Here is a 17,501-nt window from a genome sequence, read left to right on the forward strand (position 1 = left end):
GGGAGACCTGGACACAGCTAAAGCATACATATTTGTGTCTGCCCGTAAATATGAAAAACAATGAGTCAGCAAGTAAATAAGGAGAGGATGAAGGGATGGATGAAGGGATGCAGATTTGGAATCAGTGTATTGAAGACTACATTCCTATGTTGGCTGCAGTGTTAGGCTATAAAATCAACCCAAGTGCTCACCAAGGGATAAATCATAAAGAAAACGTAGGCAATGGAGTACTCTACAGTCTTTGAAGAAGGAGAGACTTTCAAGTGATATCTAAACACGATGCTGTGTTCACAACAACAAGGTTATGGAATCAGGCTAGATGCTCATCCGTAGATAATGAATGGAGAAGATGGATACATATACACACAATGGAATGGTTTTATGTCATAAAGAAAAAAAAAAAACACAATGCTTCCAGGAAATTGGATAGAACCAGAGATCATTGAGTTAAGGGAAATAAGCCAGACACTGGAGAACAAAGGTCACATGTTCTTCCTCACATGTGGAATCAGGAGGGCTCGTGAAAGTACTGTCAGCATTGTGAAAGCGAAAGGCAAGGGATGGAGGGACAGACATAACAAGGGCAGAAGAGGATGAGTGTGATGAAAATGCCTGACACACATGGATCAGACTATCATGAAACCACTCCTTTGTACAATGCACACATGTTAATAACATTTTTGAAAATGGGGAAGAGATTCTGTCATTTGCAGCCATATAGATGGGGCTGGAGGACTTTGTCTGAATGAAATAAGCCAAACACAGAAGAATATACTCTTTATTCTTATTTCTACAACAGTACTCACAGAAGCGGAGAGGAACGTGCCAGAGGCTGGGAGACGGAAGGAGGCAGAAGTTCCAGGGTGCAATGTCAAACATCAGAACAAGTTGGGGTTTCCTTCTTTGTTTTCTCTTTTTTTCAGATCAGCTGCAAAGCATGGTAAATTTAGCAAAATGTTGAATGCTTTCATTTAAATTTCAAATGTTCTGGTCAAAAACATTTTTAGAAATTTGTGACAACTATGGTAATAGCCTTGATTAAACCATCCTGTATCGTATGTAAATCCTAACATCATTTGGTAACGCCCTAAACCCAGTACTTGGGAGTCAGAGGCAAGAAGCAGTCAATGCCAATCTTGGCTATACAGAAAGACTCTGTGCAGGTGTATGAGTGCATGTGTATGTGTCATGTGTGTGTGTGTTCCTGTGCATGTGTGTAAAGGGAGGAACTTTAATGTGGGAAGCCAAGAAGGAAGAACTGTCTTTCTCCTTTAGGCAAAAACCTTCCAAAAACTGAGAGCCCCTGGGAGTCCCATGAGAATGAGTCCATACTTTGTTTTATTTATGAATCCAGCTCGTCACCTTCCACCGTTCTCAAGACCCCAGACTGATCATTGAGAATCTGGTTTTCAAGTTCTTTTTATCTGCTGCCTGGGGTCACAGAGTATTTCTGCAGTCAAGAGTGTTCATCTCTAGAATCTTCTGCCAAAACCACAGGGCCCTCATTCTCCAATGCTGCAAGGGATCATAACTAACTCAAAAAACTGCCAGTCCAAAAAAGAATTACCCAGAGCCTTCATGGGCAATCCACAATGACATCTCCTTGGGGCAGGATGCTGAGGGCTGGACCTTCCTCTCTGTAGAGGTCTTGAAGCTTTAAGACTAGATCCCAGGGAGATGAGCACTCACAAAGCCAGGAGCCTTTTCTTACTGTAGAGTTAAGTGTTCCCAAAGCCTGGGGCTCAAGTTGTCCATCAGTCCACCAGGGATCCTGAGAAGGGAAACGGTGAGGATCTGAGGAAGTCAGTACTGATGGAAGGATCCAGCCATTACATCCTGACACAGCTACTCCACCATGCCTAGCTTGAGGTTTCCGGACAAACTGAAGCAAATAAAATTGTCTTCTATAGTAGCTCTCTCTGATCTGTACAACCTAATCTTGTTTCTTGCTTTAATTAAATTACCTATCACCTCCCTTCTTTCAACACACATATAGAGACATAAAGACACATACATACACAGACATATACACAGAGAGATACAGACACACATACATGCACACACAGAAGCACATACACATGCACAGACACAGACACACAGACACACACAGGCACAGACACACACATGAACACACACAGAGAGACATGTGTACACACATACACACAGACATACACATGCACACACACACACACACATGCACACACACACATGCACACACACACACACACACACACACACACACACACACACATATGCCGACCCCTGCCGAGTTCGAGCATAATTCATTGCTCCTAGACTCCACGATGTTTTCCCTTCCCACCTCTCTCGTGCATCCTGTTTCTTAGTCCACAGCCCACTGACTCTTCCCCTAGCTTGATGACTAACAACCACTTGGCTGGGTTGTAAGGACCATTTCTAGAATGCTGGACTTTCGGTTTTAAGACTAGACAGTCTCCAGCAAACCAGAGCAAATCAGTCACCCTGTCATTTGCATGTGAGAAAATCTATGTGCAAGATAACTATCTCTGTGTCAGGTCTTGAAATTACCATGTGGCAGACTTAACCCTTGGGGGTGGGGGGATCTCTTCCACAGCACATATGCTAAAACTAGAGCAAAGAAGATTAGCATGGTCCCTGTGCTGGCTAGTTGTCAACCTGACACAAGCTAATGTCATTTGAGAGGAAGGACCCTCAATTAAGAAAATGCCTCTGTAAGACTGAGCTACAAACAAACCTGTAGGGCAGTTTTCTAATTAATGATTGATAGGGAAGGCCTAGCCTACTGTAGGCAGTACCATCCCTGGGCTGGTAGTCCTGGTTTCATGACCAAGCTATGAGTAGCCAGCCAGTATGCAGCACCCCTGCATGGCCTCTGCATCCATTCCTGCCTCCAGGTTCCTGCCCTGTTTGAGTTCCTGTCCTTCCTTCAGTGGTGAACAGCAATATGGAAGTGTAAGCCAAATAGACCCCTTCCTCTGTAATTTGCTTCAGTCATAGCAGTAGTAATCCAAACTATAAGACAGTCTTGTGCAAGGAAGACAGGCAAATTTGTGAAACATTCTTTATTAAAAACAAACATGTGGAAACATATACATGCCTAATAGGTCTTAGCTATTAGATTGTCCCAGTGTGATGGAATCTGGAGATATTCCTTCCATCCTCTGGGACTCCTTCCATCCTAGTCAGCTTTCTCCCACTGTGACAAAACACCTAAGATGAATACATTAAATTAGGAAAGTTCATTTTGTTCACAGTGTTCAAGTTTTCAGTCCATGATTGGCTGGCTCCACAGCTGGGGTCTTCGAGGAGACAGTTGGTAGCAGAAGCATATGACAGTAGGAGAGAGGGGGCAATGAGGGAGGAGTCATGAGATATAGAACAGGACAGGGAGACGATAGTAAATCATGAATCCATTCTTGATGGGTCAGACTCCCCGTGGTCCAATCACTTCCTAAAAGCCTTATTTGTGAACATTGCATTAGGCACCAGGCTTTCAACACATAAACCCCAAACCATAACAGTTTCTGATGAGGCCATTGCATTATTTCTTTAAAAATAAATACTAGAGACTGAATCCAGTGCTTAATGTGAAGTAAACACAAGCTTTTATCACTGAGCTACAGCCCAACACCATCAAACTGTGTCATTTTAATTCAACAAAAATTCATCCAAGTACGTCCCACAGCCCAAAACACTGTTTCAGGGGCTCAGAAAATGAATGCTAAAGGTAGCATTTGACATGCTGAGTGCTTTCAAATAAAAACTCAGCCTCAAGATCTTTCTGACTTTACCTGGGGTATACACCTAACTCTCTACCCTCATCTTCTGCAAAGGGCAGGGAAGGACTTTCTGTGCAATTCCTCTATCCAACTGCCAAGGACCAATGGAGGTCTTCCAGAAGGCAGTCAGTCTTGTGTTCGGTCCCTGGAATCTTGGGAAAAAGATTAACTTACAGAAGGAGAACTGAGGTATGATTGTATAAGAGAATGCCATAAAAAGCCTCTGGCTTTTTTTGTTTCTTTGGTTTGGTTGTTTGTTTTTTTCACTTTGGGGTGGGGATGAAGAGGACATTTCTGGTTATCATGTGATACAGACTTACGATGTTCAGGTGAAACAGACTCATGTGATGTTTTGCTGAAGCAAGACCTGTGAGAGCGCACGTGATGTTTGGAGAGAGTATAAGTAGGACCCAACAGACGGGCAGGGCACTTGCACAGCCAGCCATGCTTCATTGGTCTCTCGTCTTTGCCGATCTTCACTTCCTTGAGAGAGACACAGCAGAGACCTTTTCTTGGCATTCTGGCTGGTTCTGGTTGCTCCTGCTGACTCCTGCTGACTTGATGCTGGCCAGGCTGTTTTTTTCTGGATGGTGCCCACTGCGGCTGATTCGTGTTTGGTGACACTCTTTGAACTGGACTGCTGCTATCCTGACAAACAGAGATTGGAATCACACCAAAGAACTCCTTCTAAACAGGTCCGCATCCCCTTGTCCTATTTACCATCTTTTCTCCCCGACCTTTGAAGAGTGGGCTAGAAGCAGGGTTGAAGCATTTGAGAACACTTAGTAAAGTAGGTTTTGAAAAAGCTGAGCCTACAGGTGGAGGAATGTATATTGTGTATGGTGTGCCTTCATGGATGTGTATTTGCATGTGTGTAAACATACCTGTATACAGGTATACCTACATGTATGTGCACATAGATTTCCTCAATCATTCTCCAACCTCTTGTTTGAGTCAGGGTCTCAACTAAATCCAAAGCTTGCTAGCACAACTAGTCCAGCTATCTGTAAGAATGACACCTAATAAAGGCTGCCATGCCCACCCACCAGCCATTTATGTGGGTTCTAGGATTCTAAACTCCAGTCTTCCCCCTTGCACAGCAGGCATTTTATCCGCTGAGGGAGTTATTTTCACTGGTCAGAGCTAATAGGGACAGAGGCGTTGAGCTACAAGAGGGTGTATGGGGGGAGGGGTGGCTAATTCAGGACTGAAAGTCAGACAAGTCCTTTCTGAAAAAGTCATGTTTAAACAAAGGCTAAACGGCAGTAGCCTGAGTAAACGCTGCAAGATCAGTCACTCACTTTGAGAGACGTACACGGCCTGCGAATATCGGCTGTCTCTCAAGTTCTTAAGAGTAATGAACCAGAAAGCCTGGTTATTTAAATGAAGCTAATGGTGGAAGCTGTGAAGTTAAAGACTTTCATGCATCATAAATATTCCCCACTCAGCTGTTAGGCGAGAACTTTTATATACACGTGCACCCCAACTTCAGCCACAGTGATTTGGAAAAGCCAGGGTTGCCCAAAAGCTGAGTTATGCTAACAGACTACAAACTCCAGGGAGGACTCTCAGCTTTCAGAATGGTACCCTGGCTGCCACGACCCTAGAGCAATGCTGACTGAGGAAAGAGTCAACACCCATTGTGTCCCTTATGGCAATGGTCCACAGCCACTTTCCATCTCTGGGATTCACTTTTCGTGAGGGCACAATAATGACAGATTCCTCCAGTGCCCTCAGACATTCATGAGAAACAAATGGGTGAAGCCAAAGTGAAAATACTGGTGGTCGCCACTCTCCACCAGAAAGCAAGGTACTACAGGACAGGGGGACGGGGTGTCTGCTAAGTGACTGGACAAAGTTATGTGCTATTATGACACGGACCAATCCACTACATCCATATGCAAAAACATCTTGGCTCAAATTTGAGCCTTGCTTCTTCCCAGCTGTGTGACCCTGGCAAAAAGTCACATTGGTGCTCCTGCCAATGGGACAGGGTTCTGAAGGCTGCTTTTCAAGGCTGGGTTGAGGAATACAGTCAAGAAGTAAACAATGCATGCAGGCTCCCTCCTGAGCCAAACTCTTCCCATGATCCAACTGTTTGCTACTTGAGCTTCCTGGCACCCAGGTTGCCCTCCTTGCCAGAATGTTGTTCCTCTAGGTTTACTAGTGTCCTTCATGGAGAGCAGTTACTCTAAATGAGAGTTCTCCTGGCTCTTTGTTGAAGTCCTTAAGTCTATATTAGAAAACTCCATCTGATGCCTGTGTTCTATTCCCGCGTGAAAACCTCACCCTGAATTAAATAACTTATGAATAAACATCATCCAGTTTCTGTGGTGAGGGGGATCCTACCACAGCTTAGCTGAAGCTCCTGTCTCTGCTGGGCTTAGTTCAGCATCTCTATCATGAGAAAGCCAAGTATTGACTGGGGTTGTGGTCATTGCTCCAAACTCACTGGTGAAGTTGGCTCCAGGCCCCAGGGCCTCCCCTGCTGCTGTCTGCCAACATTAGCTGCCTTCCAGGGGTCTCTGTACTCAAAGCAGCTGGCTTTCAGGAGTGAGGTGAGAGAAAAGAAGACTAGTTACAAGACACAAGTCATTCTTCTCATCTTGGTGGTATTGTCCATCATGCTAGCCACATTCTGTTCTTAGGAAGTATAGCCATCCTGAAGGGCATGACTACCACGTAAGAGGCTCCCTGCTAATGTAGCCTTTGTAAGGCTTTCTCCTTATTTCCTGCTTATTTATCTCACTTTGTCATAATCCCACACATAGACCAATAGCAGGAGCTTGACAATGAACATGAGGAGTGGCAGCCATAGGTCTGGGCATGAAGAAAACAAAGGCTTGGCCCTCCTCATTAGTGTCTGTGGCAGACAGAATGGGCAAGCACAGCAGGCTATATCGTTGCTGTTCTTTTTAAAAAAACAAAAAACAAAAAAACAGACCTGTGAGGCACCATGACTCTTGCCTTATAAAGTGACTGAAATCCCACTCCCCCTTTTTTTGTAGAAGATTTGTTTTGCCTTCTGGGTCACTGTCATCATTTCTGATATTGTGCCAACTCATCCTTCTGCGTTGGAAGCTGGGGATGTCAGGGCAGGCACAGACAGACAGTGAAAAGAGAAAAGTTCCACAGGGCACAAGAATCCACACAGAAAGATTTTGACGAGTGGAGTGGCCAGAGGCCGTGGTGCCGACTATCTGCTGTGCACTGCTTTATTTGACGAATTGTTTGCCAAAGAGCCTGGCCAGCGGGAGCTTTGACCTTGGAGGGAGAGCGATCTGTCTTCATGGAGACACGCTGTCATAAGCACATGTCTCAATTGCACCTGGGAAGGTGCTGAGGCTGCTCAAGATGAGAGCCTTGGACATGGCTAAGGAGGAAAAATGTGTGGTCCATCCGTGAGCATGGAAGCAGCTAAAATTAACCCAGAGTGACCCTGCAGGACAGGCTGAAATTCATATTCCCCTCCAGTGGCCAAGACTCCTCCACAAGGCAAGATGCACAGTCAGTCCTTCCTTGGGGAGCCAAAGTGTCCCTCACCTCCCAACTTCCAACAGCAGGCTCTTCATCCTCACCAAGGACAAAGGGAACAGAGTTCTTCATTTGTCACCAAGGACAAAGGACAGAGACAATCTTTTGAGGCAATACCTTTAGCAGTATTTATTTATAAAAATAAATTAATTAGTTAAGAATCCCAAACACTGACCTCTACTCCATTCTGAAGGTCAAGGTGGCACCCTAGGGGCCAAGTTGGGTGATAAATCTGGTGATGTCTGCAGTTGTTTCTCTGAGAACTCAGCCCAGCCATTCCTCTCTGCCTGTACTGACAGCTCCACAGAGATTTAGCTGCCAGGATTTGGAGCTACTGCACAAGCAGCCTACTCAGGAACCTGGAGGGAGCACCAGAGTTCGAGATATACTTACTGCAAGAGGGAGAAAGAAACAAGCAGAAGAGCCCAGAACCCCTGCCAGCCCTGTTTTGAATGACTGGAACTAGGTGTTACCAGATGGCTGGGCCTGGTTATTTTAGGATGAACTGGACAATAGTGTTCATAGGGAGAAAATAAAAAAGTCAGAGATGCTCTGAGTCACTGATAAAGAGCAGTGGCAGGGAACAGAAGAGATGAGACACTTCTGAGGGTCCAGCTGAGGCTCACCAGAGGCAGCCAAAGAACTGCTGGCCAAGGGATGTGGCCTGCCTGTCATGTCCACAGAGACACTGGGACAGGAGACTAGGAAACAGGCTTAGCTAAGAAAGCAGGTTCCCAAGGGGCTAAGAAGGGCCCAAGCCCATCTGCCCGAAGCCAAAGGGCTGGATGTGTCCTCCAGTGGGTGTGCTCCCTCCGGGAGACATGTGTTCTAGTGCCATTCACATGAGACTCCAACAGTTTTGTCTTCTCTGTGTTGATGACTTTACCAGAGCCATATTTTAGGATATCAAATGACAGAGAGCCAAAGGCCCAGTCTTGAGTTTTCATCCATTTTTTCCCCTAAGAGACTATGTTGCCCAGACTGAACCCAAACCCCTGGACTCAAGCAATCCACCTGCCTCAGCATCTTGAATCACGAGAGATACAAGTGACTGCCACTGCACCCAGCTCTGGTTCTTTATAAGACTTGCCTTGGTCATGGTGTCTGTTCACAGCAGTAAAACCCTAAGATAATTCCTAAATGATTCATTATTTTTAGTATTAAAAATGGTATGATTTTTTTTCTTAAATTTACTCTTCTCTCATATATTACAGTTTCACCTCCCCCTTCTCCTCCATGTCTCCCCTCCCCCATCCACTTCTCTTCCATTTCTCTTCAGAACAGTACAGGCCTCCCAGGAATATCGACCAAACATGGCATGTCAAACTGCAATAAGACTGGGTACCTCCTCGTATTAAGGGTTGATGAGGTGATCCAGTGGGAAGAAAAGGATCCCAAAACAGGCAAAGACTCTGCTCCCACTGTTAGAAGTCCCACAAGAAAAGCAAATTACACAGCCATAACATATAGAGAGAGGACTTAGGTCAGACTCTCAGGTTCCCTGACTGTCAGTTCAGTCTCTGTGAACTTCTATGAGCACAGGTTAGTTGATTCTGTGGGCTTTCTTGTGGTATCCCTAGCCCTCTGGCTCCTTCATCCTCCTTTTCTGAAGGATTCCCAGAGCTCCAGCTTGTGGGTCTCTGTATCTCCTTCCATCCATAGCCTCTCTGACGATAATTATGGTAGACTCCTGTAAGTTTACTAATTTTTTGAAAAGTTTGGCAACACTAAGTTTTCTGAACATATGCTAGCCAGAGATTAACTTGAAACCGAAGGTGTCATGAGTTCAAGGCTCTTCTGACACTGTTCACGCCTGTGGCATCTCAAAACCTGACTGAAGTGCTGGTTCTGAACACACAACATGCTCGCTTTGCACCGTGCATGCGTGTCTCTCCAGGCAATGCCAACAAATACTTCCTGAATACTTGGGCTCAAATTCCAAACTTCTGTACATTACAAATTACAATGCTTTTACTGCACATACAAAGTATTATGCACTTAAACATAATTACACAAAACAAATTCTTTTAATATTTTCCTACCACTGTCCCTTACTATGTTGGTATCAAATTAGTGTACGTTGGTTGTATTATGCTAGAATGTCTGGTTTTAAAGCTTGTTGTTTGACTCTGGAGTTGTGGTATAGACTCACAAGCTCACTGTGGTGGTTTGAATACAATTGGCCCTATTAGGAGGTGTGGCCTTGTTGGAGGAAGTGTGTCACTGTGGGACTGGACTTTGAGAACCTTATCCTAGCTACCTGAACATCAGTCTTCTTCTAGAAACCTTCAAATCAAGATGGAGAACTCTAAGCTCCTCCACTGTCTCGCCTCGATGATAATAGTCTGAACCTCTGAACCTGTAAGCCAGCCCCAATATAATGTTGCCCTTTATAAGAGTTGCCTTGGTCACGGTGTCTCTTCACAGCAATGGAAACTCTAACTAAAACACTCACCACTCAGGAAGCTGAGGCCTGCCTGAACAGAATAAGCTGAAGATCAGCCTGGGAAGCTTAGCGAGAGCCTGTCTCAAAATAAATAGGTATAAAGAAGACTGGGGAGGTATTTCAGCGGTAGAATTCTTGCTAGCAAGGGAAAGGCCCTTTCACACCTGTATATGTATTCTCATTCTCTCTCTCTCTCTCTCTCTCTCTCTCTCTCTCTCTCTCTCTCTCTCTTTGTGTGTTTGTGTGTGTGTGTGTGTGTGTGTGTGTGTGTGTGTGAGAGAGAGAGAGAGAGAGAGAGAGAGAGAGGGAGGGAGGGAGGGAGGGAGGGAGGGAGAGAGAGAGAGAGAGAGAGAGAGAGAGAGAGAGAGAGAGAAAGAGAGAGAGAGAGGTGCTTGAGTTTCTGACTTGAATTTCATTTAAAACTCTGTTAAATGAATTTTGACTTGGGATTAGAACAAAATTTCCAACCATTACTGAAATGGCCCCAAACAAACTCCTGTCATTTTGTACTATGTAGATATGTGAAATGACATTCTCAGCACAGACACTCATACAATCAAAATACCCATCAACTTGAGAAATGTTGAAGATGCTCTACGCCTTGCAGTATGAACTGTTTAGCCAAGACTTAATTCTTTATGTAAAACTAAAGAAGCACATTCATTACTAAGCAAATTTGCTTTCATCTCTAAGAAATGGAAAAATTATAAGCATTCCAAAGAATTATTTTAAAATAAATCTTCTTATGATTTATTATCAGCAAGAATTTGATTTATTCACCTGCTTTTAGATAAAAACCAGAATCACATAAAATTTTTCCCCAGATGAAAATGGGTCCAGAGTGGAAAGAGTATCCCAGCACCTAGGAGGCTGAGGTAGGAAAGTCAGAAATCCATTTGAGCCCAGCTTGAGCCACATGAGACCCTATCTCAAAAATGTGCCATTGGATGAGAGATGAAACGCAATTGAGAGTGTCCCAAATTCCATGTGAATGGCACAATACACAATGGCTCAACTACTAGCTGATAGCTTTACTCAATAACTAATAGTGATCAAATACTACTTCACTGGTGCCAGGTGCCGCAGGCTAGCCCACAGAAGCTGATCTGGTCAAATGTGTTTGCTCCACCTCACAATTGCTCTCAACTTGATTCTACCTCACAGTCCAGGGTGACATTGACCTAGTCACTCTACTACAGACTGGAAATGATCTCCATTGTCTATTCTTTGAATGGCAGTGTTCCTATTTCCTGGGCAGGTTTACGATTGGAGTAATGAGAGACCTGTGACCCAGCTGAAGCATTTCAAAAGAAAATAACACTTTGAAGATGAATGCTTTAAGAAACAATGTTGTGTGAATCCCAATTACAGTTATGACAAAAATCTGTCAAGTTCTTCTGCCTACTTTTTGGCATCAGGAAATCGGGAAATGGTATATGGTGGTGAATTTGTTTATTTCTTTTTTATGTCGTGTGTGTGTGTGTGTGTGTGTGTGTATGTCCATGTTCCATGACACTGTACACAACACTGGGGGGAGGACCACAGTGACAACTGAGCTTCTACCTCTGACAATTGTCTGTGGGCTTGGGATCTGCAGATATGTCAGGAGAAGCCCCTGACTCTGGGTTCTGTCACATCCCTAATTTTAACGTATAGCCAACTAAAGTGAGTGTCTTTAGTCACATGTAGGCTATTTGTTCAGCATGAGAAAACAAAGCATGTCTACATGCCTGAGTGTTCCTTGGCCTGGAACTTGTCTGTGTCTCTGGATTGGGGCCCTGGAGTTGCTGGATGATTGAACATAACTTTAATTACTAGTTTCTTGGATTTTGAAAAAAAATTAATACTACATAGGTGGGGTGGGGCACAGAGAGGAAGAAAAGATATGGAAAGCTGCAGGATCTCATATCTCATTCTTCATATTAAAGCAATTCCACGAGCTCAGATGTCATTCAAAGCACGACAGTTCTGTGACAGGTAGATGCAGGGATGGTAAAGATTTGTCAGATTGGACTAAGGCTGTGTGGCCTCCTGCCATCCCCCAGGATTTCTCTCAGAAATGACAGCTGCTGGTTCTGCCGAGTCTCTCTTCTACCATCTGGCTCTGAGCAGTCACTGACCCACTGTAATAAACGGCCTCAGGTCCCTCTAATCTATGTACTACATACCAATCGATAACACGGGGAGTCAGACCCCACCCACAAACATGTAACTCAATCAGTGCCGTGACTGTGGGGGTAAAAAATTTGCCCCCTGAAAACCTGCTGTGAACAGCAGAAGTGTGGCTGATTTCATTATCCGGGATTGCTTTGTCATATTTCTGCTGAAGCGAAGGATAACTGAAATGAGCATTAATAATTCAGCACCATGGCCAGCGCCGGCGCTCCCAGCCTCCCTCCCCCTGGTCTTTGGGTGGAAACCACTGTGGCCAGGTGAGCTATTCTCTAGGGCAGCGTCTGAGGGGTCTGCTGGTCCTGAGGTCAAGTCTTTTTGCTTACAGGAGCAGAGGTGGGTGCATTTCTGGGCTCAGTTATGGCCAGGCACTTGGGGCAGTGCCTGTACGCCCAGGAATAGCAGTCTCTCCCAGTAACTGTCAGTTGGTTCACTTTTCTCCTAATTGGTGGTGGATTTGTTTTTGATTCAAAGGACAGGTTAGAGTTTCTTTCTGGGACAAAACATTTTTTTTCTTGCTTATTTTTCCAACCTGTCTGTCATTCCCTTTTCTCTACTTTTTTTCTTTTCTTCTTCTGCTCCTTTTACTCTGTTTTGCTTCATTTATTTAGCCCTCTTCTGTTAATAAATTTTTAGCACATCACATCAGAGCAAATGAGTTCTAGATGCTTCTGATGCCAAGCTTCCTTAGGCTTACAGGTCTCTCTCTCTCTCTCTCTCTCTCTCTCTCTCTCTCTCACACACACACACACACACACACACACACACACACACACACACCACACAAAGGGTTCATAGGACACTCGTACTAGCCCAGGGATGCTTCTGTGGATCACTGTGCTCTGCATAAATGCATTTAGAGTGTGTAATTTTACATTTTAATGCTACACAAGCAAAACACATTACAACCTGATGTAGCCCCTAAGGTCCTGATTTCAGACCCAGTATATGTTGGCAAGGGATAGAACCAAGGATCAGAGAAGGCAAAATGACTGGCTTGGCCTCCTGATTTAGTGGTTTCTGGTCACTGGAGTTTGGAGTTTGCTCCCTGACACCCTGCTGTGAATTCGCTCATTCACTTGTGTACTGACTGATTCACTCAGCCCTGATCTTTCCTGCCCTTCCACGGAGGATCCAGATGAATCAACCAAGACCTCTAGCCTTCCAGGACACTCGGCCTGGCTCTGGGAGGTCATGTGGTACTTACTATTCATATTCAGTGTGACAACTGCAAGGGCAGGGTTACAGCATGCTGGGACCTCGATCTGGGTCTTGCAGAGTTCTCTCTGCTCTGACCTTGGGTTGTCACCTGAACAGATTGGTTCTCATGCACTACTCCTGAATTATGAGCCTAAGCCCAAGCCTCCATTAAAATTCCCCCTGAGCCCACAGAGGATGGATTTAATGGTCACCAAAACTACCCATTCTGATCCAGTGCAGAACAGAATTAATAGATCCACCCAGCTCTCCCACCACCCTCTGGGCTCAGACCTCTGGCACCAATAGGCCATTGCTGATACCAAAATCTCAGTATTCCCTCAGCTTGGTGGGAGCCTGATCTGAGTCCAAGTTAGTGGGCCTCCAGTTTCCAGCCAACTAATTTTCTGTGCTTTGGGAATACTGTCAGGTATGAATCACAAGCATTTAGAAAAACCCAGTCCCCTCCCTCACATATTCATCCAACACATGCCTGCCAATCACTGCCTGAGTTCTGGGTCTAGATATGGATGAGACCCCACACTTTACATCAAGCACACTGTCCCATGAGGAGGCATCTTTCTGGGGCCAAGAAGAGAAGACAGGGGCTTGGAACATCCTTCTCACTCATTTGCCTCCTGAATCTCCAGGGTTGTTTTGTTTGGTTTTGTTTTGCCTCTGACCACAGCTCCTTCAAGAATATGGAGCTGCTTTTAGTCCCATCTTATAGATGAGGACACTGAGGTTCAAAAAAAACTCAAGTGGTCTGTTGGCTCCTTGCCAGCAGGTCCAGGAGAGAGGAGAGCAGTTCTGGTCCTGCTGGGTCTCTCCGAGCAGGATGGTGTCAACAGCCCAAAAGAAACACACCAGGCCAGGAGTCTTGTCAAAGCAGGAACTCAACTTTATTGCATCAGCCTCTCACTTATATAAACTTAGAGCATAGGGAGGGGGATTTTGGGTAGGGTGAGATGACGTAGGAGGCGGGGAAGGGTGACTGACAGGGCCAATGGCAAAGCTCTACATTAGCAGTGGGGGGGTGGGGGACATAGGCAGGACCAAACAGGTCTTGCTGAGTCCCCTGATACAGAAGTGACTGAGACAGGTCTCAAAACTCAAGCCAGGCTTAGGCTCTTCCACAAGGCTGAAGAAACTTGAGCAAGGCTTGGGTTTGTCCACAATGCCCAAACCAGGGCCGAAATGGGGTCCAACAGTAGTCCACTAAAGTGACAAGGAGAGGTAGAAGGGAGCCTCATGAAGGACAGCAGGGTACTCTAGGAAGAGACAGTGACCTTGGGGTTCCTGACATCTGTGAAAAAGCCACAGTCTGACACAAAGACTGGAGGTGGGTTCTGAATTCTACAGTGAGACCTTTGAAGAAAGCCAAGCATTTTGGGAGAAAAACAGCTAAGCAATTCCTGACACTGATTGACTTATGTGGCATCTACTACTTAGTAACTACTCAGACTGTCACTTGGTCAGTCCCTGTAAAACTGCACAGAGAGTGCTACGCTGTTGTCTTACTTGGCAGTGAGGAAACCGAGACCCTGAGAGATCATGTCACCCAACTGGAAGGAGAAAGCACGGTAGATCAGGGAGCCTGGCTCTGAAATGGCACTGTTAGCTGTGTTGGCCTCCTGTCTGGCCAGAACATGCCTCCCCATCCTGAAGGACTATGGACTAGTAAGGGAAGGTAGGCAATTGATAAAGAAATGGCTGCCCTCAAGAGAAACCAGGATGATGCATTTGTCCTGCCTCCACAGAACACAGTGGTAGGGTTTTGATAGTGACAAGGTAGGCCTTCTTCAGAAAGAGAGGGCACCAAGGAACAGAGACCCACATACCTGAGTGAAGTAACACTCTTGGGAGGCCTCAAAAGGGGATTCCGGAACTGTACCCCACAGCCAATCCCTAGAAATATCACACATACACCATTGCCCATAGTCAGAGAGGTTCTTCTCTAGAGCAGGTGCAGTAGCCTTTGATGGAAGACTTGGCCCCTAAACCTCAGTGTCCAAGCTCTGTACTACCACGCAAAAGATGGCTACAAACATGGGGGCTTAATCACAAGATGTGTCATAGTTCCCATGGATAGGACTGAGCCATGGTAATGGGATTGGCTTTCTGCATGTTTCATCCCAAACTCTCCAACTCTCCTTACAAAGACTAAAGAACACCCAACCACAACTGCCTATAAATATTGTCCTCAAAGCCCAAGCCATGATTATTGAGTAGTTTCCTGGTTATGCTGTGAGAACATCCAGCAAGTGGCTCTGCGCTGCCAGCACTGGCCAAACCACTTATGCTTTGGATGTTGCCAGTCTCTGTGCTTCCAACGCTACAGCATTCTCTCTGGAGAGGTTATGTAAAGAACACTTACTTTATTAAAAGATGTCTGACAGAGACACATCATTAGCCAAGATTAGCTTAACAAAGGCTTAATAAAGATGACAATGAGAAGATATTAACTCATTTGGCTCATGTCTGAGAACCTGACACACTGTAGACACAGGGCTCTTTTCAGCCTTGCTGATGGATGGTGTCTGTTTGCATTGGAAATTGGTTAATGTGCTGGCACCCTAGAAATCTTGTGCAGAAGCCAAGAAGACATTGAACCTGTCTGAATGCATAATCTATCTCCCCACCCACAAAATTTGCACCACCCAAGCCAGGCCCTCCAGAGTAGACATGTTGCTCACAGAGCCCAGAGTGTGCTTGATTCCCCTATGTGAAACCTACCATTCTCAGCCACTTATCTTAAGCAAATTATTCAGCCAAGTTGACAAGCATGAAAAAAAGAAGAAGAAAACAAAACAACATGACCTATCCTAAGCTTTTCAAAAGAGATTTTCTCCCAAATATGATTCGCCGTGCCCTGATTTTTTTCCCCTGTATTCTTATCAAATGCTCTGGGCCAGCTCTTAAAAGGACGCTGTCACCTCTGTTTTTATGGCTGATTCTTTGACTCTATTGTCAAATGAATCCCTTATCAACCTATAAGCAAAATTTCTACCTTTCAGAAGCTCTGGAAGATGACCTAAGGGGTCTGTAGGATTCCAGAGAAAGGTTCGGTGACATACATAGATCAGTAATTAAGTTCTGCTGCCCCAATGAGAGCTAACTTTGACAGCTCCCTGACTTCATGAAAGTTATAGTCCCGGAGAGACCATATGTATATGTATGTGTGTATGCGTGTGTGTATGTGTGCATGTGTGTATGTATATGTATGAGTATGTATGTATGTGTACATATGTATATATAAAGGTGTCTTTTCCTCTCTATATATAAGATAGATAGGTAGATAGATAGATAGATAAGTATATATAGTCTTTCTCCATATATAAATATAGATATTGCTATATGTGTGTATGTGTATGCAGAGTTTCTATATACACAGAAGCAAATTAAGAATGGGATGAAAAAAGTAATTTTGAATAGACATTTTTAATAGTAATTTTTAATAAACATGAATTCTCATAGTGGCAGGTGCTGCTCCTCACTGAGGCCCCACACTTTTCTCTGAAGAGAGGGAAGGCCATTACTCCCTGGTTCCTCGTATCTGTCCTCAGCATGCCAATACCCTCGCTTCACAATTCCAATTCAAACACGTTTAGGTTCCCTGGTTCCATGGAGTGCCTCATCCAAATAATTTTCCAGCCCGGACTGTTCTCCAAGCCACCCTCCATTAATTACTAAGCCTGCTGGACATGGCTCCCCTGACCACAAAAAGGCAGCGCTTTCCTGTCTCTGAGCTCGTATTTTTGAATCTTTGTCCCATCCCTGGCACTCTGCAAGAATAAAATCAGCTCTTCCCATAACTGGATTGTGCGAAACTCATCTGGGAGCTTTGAAAAGCATGACTATCTGGGCCCCAACACAGACTCACAAAATTGGCATCCCTGGGAATGGGGGCCTCCATGTGAACAATTTTTTAGAAGTCCCAAGGTGACTGTAATTAGCAGCAAGGAGAGAGAAATGGGAGCTTTATGACCGCTGCTGGTGCTTTTTTAAAACTCACACTGTCTAGGTGCAAACTCAAAGGTATGTAGACCCTATAGAAGAGAGGCTTGTCTGTATCTAGTGGTTCTCAGCCAAGCCCCGCCCCTGTCTTTGAACGAGAACTGACCTCAGAAGCCCATAGCGTGTGGCAGAGCATCTTAGGTGAAAGCCACCTAATCAGACAGTTCAGAGATAATTGGCAAATTGGCTCTTCATAAGAGGGAAGTTATCTGAATTAAGTGCTGTGAGTGAGCAGAAAGATGCCTGTGGCTCTGAGCTCTGGGCTTCAACCACATCTGCATAAACAAATCAGTCCGCAGGTCACATGCCCCTCCTCCTCCTCCTCCTCCTCCTCCTCCTCCTCCTCCTCCTCCTCC

General features: G+C 45.0%; 1 pseudogene; it reads left to right on the forward strand.

The window, feature by feature from the left end:
- Window positions 1-12,126: 12,126 nt before the first annotated feature.
- The window catches only part of LOC114610878, a 29,372-nt pseudogene continuing 23,997 nt past the window's right edge, over window positions 12,127-17,501 (forward strand).

This window comes from Grammomys surdaster, unplaced genomic scaffold, assembly GCF_004785775.1.
Source record: "Grammomys surdaster isolate TR1022 unplaced genomic scaffold, NIH_TR_1.0 126063, whole genome shotgun sequence".
Classification (NCBI taxonomy): domain Eukaryota; kingdom Metazoa; phylum Chordata; class Mammalia; order Rodentia; family Muridae; genus Grammomys; species Grammomys surdaster.